General features: G+C 31.6%; 1 long non-coding RNA gene across 1 annotated transcript in view; it reads left to right on the top strand.

The window, feature by feature from the left end:
- Positions 1–218: 218 nt before the first annotated feature.
- Positions 219–6000, top strand: part of LOC150022421 (uncharacterized) — a 33405-nt gene continuing 27623 nt past the window's right edge. Inside the window, exon 1 of the long non-coding RNA XR_016509598.1 lies at positions 219–238. This is a non-coding gene — a long non-coding RNA (uncharacterized LOC150022421). The remainder of the gene's footprint in view (positions 239–6000) is intronic.

Here is a 6000-nt window from a genome sequence, read left to right as displayed (position 1 = left end):
AGTGCCTATCACATCTTAAACGTTAGGGAGAGATTAGAGACTAAGTACAGTGCATTTTGAACTGAGACTTCCTAAATTAGAATCTCTCATAGACACTGCGTACCTCTGTGCCGGGGGTGGGTGTTACTTAACTTTCAGTGTCTTAGTTTCTTCATTTGTAATGTGGACATGATCACAATGGTGAGGGGGCTGTCAACATGGGATAATATGTGAGCCTCAGAACTCTGCCTGATTCAGAGTAAGTACCGCATGTTTATATTAGTATTTGTTATAATAATTATTATAGGGCTCTATGGAAGTAACACTAAGCATGGACATTCAAAGAGTTATTTAAGCCTAAATAAGCTACTTGGTACATCTCAAATTAAGCTTACATTAAAAAAAAAAAAAGATATTCAATTTTCTCAAATTCTGACACGAATTTTAGTACAGAATTCAGTGAAAGTACAGAACAAAAACATTATTGCTCTCATTCTTATAGACTTACTCTTGAAAAATTATTTGTTTGGGAGCTATTAAATATAATTATTGGAATAGCTATAGAGAATTGAAATGGTTTATAATAAAGTAAAATGATTTTAAACCTGTGGAGGTCACATCAAAAAACTTGCAGCATAAGTCATATGTATCTGAGAGATACGTAATTACTAGTATGTGCCAAAACAGGAAAAATATTAAAAACACTGAAAATTTGTATGTATTATATTTACATAATAAAATATATGATTTTTTGTTTATTTTTCAGTTACAACTTAAAAATTATTAAACCAAAAAATACAAAGACATAAAGAATAAAAATTTTTATTTTCAAATAATGGGAACATGGATATTGTTAAAGTATACAACCAAAAATGGGATGTGTTGGGATAAAAAAAGACAAAGTGAAAATATAATTGTGTGAATTCAAAGTAGATAATGTGAGTAAAGTTTATGTAACAGAGGGAATTATTCATTTTGTAATTTTAATTGAAGCATAAAATCTGTTAAGAAAATTGTGTAAATTAAAAATAAACTATAGATTATTACAATCCCTTTTACTCCTATACTTTAATAATCACTGTCCTTTACTGCAAAGGTAATTATTTTTTGCCTTTTTGTATTTTTGAGTTTTATATGAATGGAATTACACATATTCCTCTTGAACTGAAATTTACTTTAAATATTTCTACACTTGTGATATTTTATATGTGTTACATTTAACATATTTTTTGTAAGTATAACTACTGTAGGTCAGTCTGAAAATCTTCGTCTTTTATTTGGAGCATGTAGTCATGTAATATATATTTGAGTTTAAGTTTTCCATGTTACTATTTGCTTTCTATATATCGCAGCTACCTTGTTTTCCTTTAGCTCTATTTTCTTGCCTTCATTTGAATTATTTTTCATTTTATATTTTAAAATCTTTACCTTCATTGTAATTTGTTTTACGATTCTTTTTATTTCTACTTTTGCTATTTTTAGCAGGTACTGAGTAATTTACAAAATGCATCTTGCTAATATATTCTTTCACAAATTCTCATATAGTGAAAGACCTCTGAACACAAATTCTGTTTATATTGTTTCATGTTCAAGTTTTATGCTATATTTGAACTATCTATATTTTTGACATCAAAAAGCATCATTGTTTCATTCAATTAATATATATTTAAATTTCTCACATTTTTTGCCTTTCTATTGCTACTGTTTTCTTCATTCCTGAGCTATCTTTTCCTTTTTCCAAGGTCATTTTTTAGCATTTTATTTCACATTTTATAATGATAGTGTATTAATTTATTTTCTATCTGTTAAAAAAATTCCTTATTTTTTCTATGTTGTCAATTATATTTTTTATTGAAGAAAACCTTCCATTTTCCCCCCTGAACTTCATTGTTTCTATTGAAGTCATTTGTAATATTTATTTCTTAGATTTTACATATACATATTTTTTCTCCTTTAGGAGCTATGTATAAACTTCAGAGTTTTCAGCATTTTTAAGTGTGTAGTTTGATGACTTGTTTATTTTGTAAAATTTGCAGCCATTAAGTCTTTACATTTTCCATCACCTCCTTCATTTTTCCCCTTTCTCCTGGAAACCTAAATACATGTATATTGTAACGTGTCATTGTATTGGGAAAGAGTTTTATGCTCCTTTTTGTATTACCTATTTTTTCTATGTCCAGGGATTTTCTTCTGTTATCATCCAGATCACTAATTTTTTCATAAGCTATGACTAAATTACTGTTAAAATCATCCACTGAGTTTAACACATGACTTCTACAGTTTAATCATTCCCCTAAATCATAGTGTCCCTCTTCTCTGCTAAAAAGATTTATTGTGTCTTTTAGTTAAACAGGCATATAAAGGATAATATTTCAAGAGGTCTGTGTGATAACTACATTGTCTAGATTCTTTTTAATTGTTTCTATTGTCTATTCTTTCCTTTTGGTCAATACACTATGATAAACTATACACATTTTAATGTTCTGAATGGTAAAATCTCATTCTAGAAATTATTTTAATTTGTTCCACAAACTCATATAGGCTAAGATCACAGCATTCCAAAATAATTTTAATTTTATCAAGAATAGATATGATTTTAACAAGAGTTTTAGTCCCTATGAGAGTTGGCCTATATTCAGTACAACTTCACAGTTGTGGTGTAGCCATGTGGTTGTAACCCAATCTCAGAGATGTTGACTTTTCTCTGCTGGCTTTGCAAGCCATGGCTTGTTTTCCTTTTGTTAATCATGAGGTATAAAAAGCTCAGCTTCTTAATCTCAAGTCATAGACTCAACTCTGCATTTTCTTCTTTTAGATTTTTCACCAATAATTTTTCACTGATTCAGAGAAAAATAAAAAAATTTCAATACCTGAATCATGAATGCTTATTGCTTTTCAAATCCTCTGAACCAGTCTCTAATAAACATTCTAACAATTTGCAACCACTTTAAGATATAATTCCTATTACATAAATGTTATGATTTAAATTATATAGTTCAATGTTTTTAATACATTCACAGGATTGTAGAACCATCATCAACATTTAATTTAGAATATATTTATCACTCACCCACGTCCCAAACCCTGTACTTCTTAGCAATTATTATTTATTCCCAGCTACCATTCCACTCCATGCAATCACTAATTTAATTTATGTCTTTATAGATTTATCTACTCTAGTGGTTACATAAAAATGGGTTCATACTACATGTGGTATTTGTGACTGGATTCTTTCACTTAGTACAATGTTTTTGAGGTTCATTCATGTTATTGATGCATCAGTACTTTATTAATTTTATTCCTGAACAATATCCAATCATATGAATGTACCACATTTTGTTTACTTTTCAAGGAACACTTGGATTGTTTCTACTGTTGCTTATTAATGACAAAACTGCTCTGAACATTGGTGTACATATTAGTGTGTGAACAAATGTTTTTACTTGTCCTGTGTATATATCTAGAACTGAAGCTGTGGGTCAAATGAAAATGCTATATTCAACTATCTGAGTAAGCTAGAATGTTTTCCAAACTGGCTACACCATTGTACATTGACTTCAGCAGTGTATGGGAGAGCCCTACATTTTTGCCAACTGTAATAGTTCATCAAGGCTTTCAAAAAACAAACAAACAAACAAAAAAACAGCAGCAACAACAACAATGCTGGATTAAGTAGCAGAAACTTATTTTCTCACAGTTCCTGAGGCTGCAAGTCCAAGATCAAGGTGTTGGCAGTGTTGGTTTCCTGTGAGGCTGCCCTTCTTGGCATGCTGATGGCCACCCTCTTACTGCTCTTCACATGGTTGTCCTCTCTCCACACATGCACTTGGTGTTTCCCAGGCTCTGCTATGTGTATCCTAATCTTTTCTTATAAGAACATCAGTCATGGTGGATTAGACACCACCCTATCAGTCACATTTTAACTTAACTTTTTAAAGGCCCTATGTCCAAATAAGTCACAGTTTCAGGTACTAGGGTTTGGGCTTGAATTTATAAATTTGAGAGGGACATATTCATCTCATAACACTAACAGTGGTCACTACCTATCTTATAGAAATCTTAGTGGTTTTGAATTTGTGTCTCATTATTATTTTGGTTTACATTTCTTAACGACTAATGGTTTGCATTTTTTCTGTGATTATTGGACATTTATTTATCTTAGAAATGTCTACGTGCACCCTTCACTCACATTATATGTTGGGTTGTCTTTTTATTATTGAATTGTAATAATTTTTCCCTATGCTTTATACAATTCCCTCAAAACATATATGAATTGAAAATGTTTTCTCACATTCTGTGTTTTGCTTTTTTACTTCCTTGATTGTATTATCTTTAGCACGTTTTTTCTTTTCATTTTTAAGAAGTCCAATTTATTTATTTTTTATCATGTGTGCTTTTGGTGTTGTATCTAAGAAACCATTCCCTAACCCAAAGTTACAAAGGTTTACTCTCATTTATTCTTTTATAAGTTTTATAATTATAGCTTTAGCTATTAGATGTCAGTATATAACCCATTTGGAGTTAATTTTTGTGTGTGTGTGGTGTGAGGGAGGAGCCCAGTTTTATTCTTTTGCATATGAATATCCAATTGTTCTTGTACCTGTGGTTGAAAATATTATTCTTTCTCCTTTGACAGTGGAAAGTAGGATATGCTATTATTCAATGGCTATGAATTTATCCATAATGATTCTTTTATTCCAGGGAACTGGTTGAGCCTTATAGGAAAACTATTCTATAAGGCAGACGTGGGACAAGTGAAAAGAGGGATCAAGCATGCAGCTTTCACCTGGAATGATACAACCTCCCACTGTTCTTGCCAAGTTGTAATAGTTATTGTTAAATACATACTATTCAATTTATGTAAGCCTTTTCCCCAATATCCAGGGAATTTTATTAATCATCGTTTCTGATTCTGAGCACCTTAAAAATGAAAAGAAGTTATATTGTTATATTTCCTTCAGTCTATAAACAAACGTGTGAGTATCCAAACATTAAATGTATTGAAATCCCAAAACATCCCTAATTGTCATAATAACCAAGCAACTCACATAGCTCACTAACCTGGCTAATTAAAAATGTCTCCCTCTGGCAATGTATGTTGTTCCTCAAGCTACTATAAAAATAATAAGTTGATTAGCCAGCAGCAATGCCATGGTTATAAATTAGTTGTATGGTATTTTAAATAACTAAAAAATGCATGTGGTAAAGTACACCTAATTTAAATTCTGAGGATTTGCTCCAACAGAGGCAGCTTTCATTAGAAATAGCAAATGCAGTTAGTGGGCAGTGCCAAAACCACACAGACAGTGCATTCAAACACAGACAGTATACTGGTATTTAATAAGCACAGCAGGTGAACAATTGGATTTGAAAGGGAAATTAAATGGCTTGACCCAAGAGCTACGACATTTATTGTGTAGCTCTGTACTTTCTATTCTGTGATTACTGCAAAGCTCTGTTGCCAACCAATATTAGAGCAGTTGTGCATCAATTAAATATTGTGACCACAGGAGAAAACAAAAATACATTTTTAAAGGAAGTATGACTTAATCTGCTTTTATGTTCAAGCTGTTGTTCTCTCTAATCTTTCATTCTTTATGCTGGGAGTGTCTATTATGAATTGATTGTTTTCTTGCACTCAGACCATTTACTGATGGTGGATAATATTGTAGAGTGGAAAATTGCAGGACTTGATATGTTACCTTTCAATGGCTATAAACCCATAGTTTATTTTAATTAAAAATTTATTGTTGCTCTATTGAAGTTACCCCGGTTTTTACCCCTTCACCCTTCTCTGCTGAGCCCACACCCTGCTCCCACAGTCAGTCCCCACACTGTTGTCCATGTCCATATGCCATTCACACATGTGCTTTGACTAGTCCCTTCTCCATCTCCCTTCTGGTTGCTATCAGTCTATTCCATGTTTCCATGCTTCTGGTTCTGTTTTGCTTGTTAATTTATTTTTTTCATTAGGTTCCTCTTATAGGTGAGATCATATGATATTTGTCTTTCACTGACTGG

This window comes from Furipterus horrens, unplaced genomic scaffold (genome assembly GCF_987537825.1).
Source record: "Furipterus horrens unplaced genomic scaffold, mFurHor1.1.pri manual_scaffold_1, whole genome shotgun sequence".
Lineage (NCBI taxonomy): Eukaryota > Metazoa > Chordata > Mammalia > Chiroptera > Furipteridae > Furipterus > Furipterus horrens.
The sequence above is the reverse complement of the archived record's forward strand: the minus strand, read 5'-3'. Positions and strand labels throughout refer to the sequence as shown.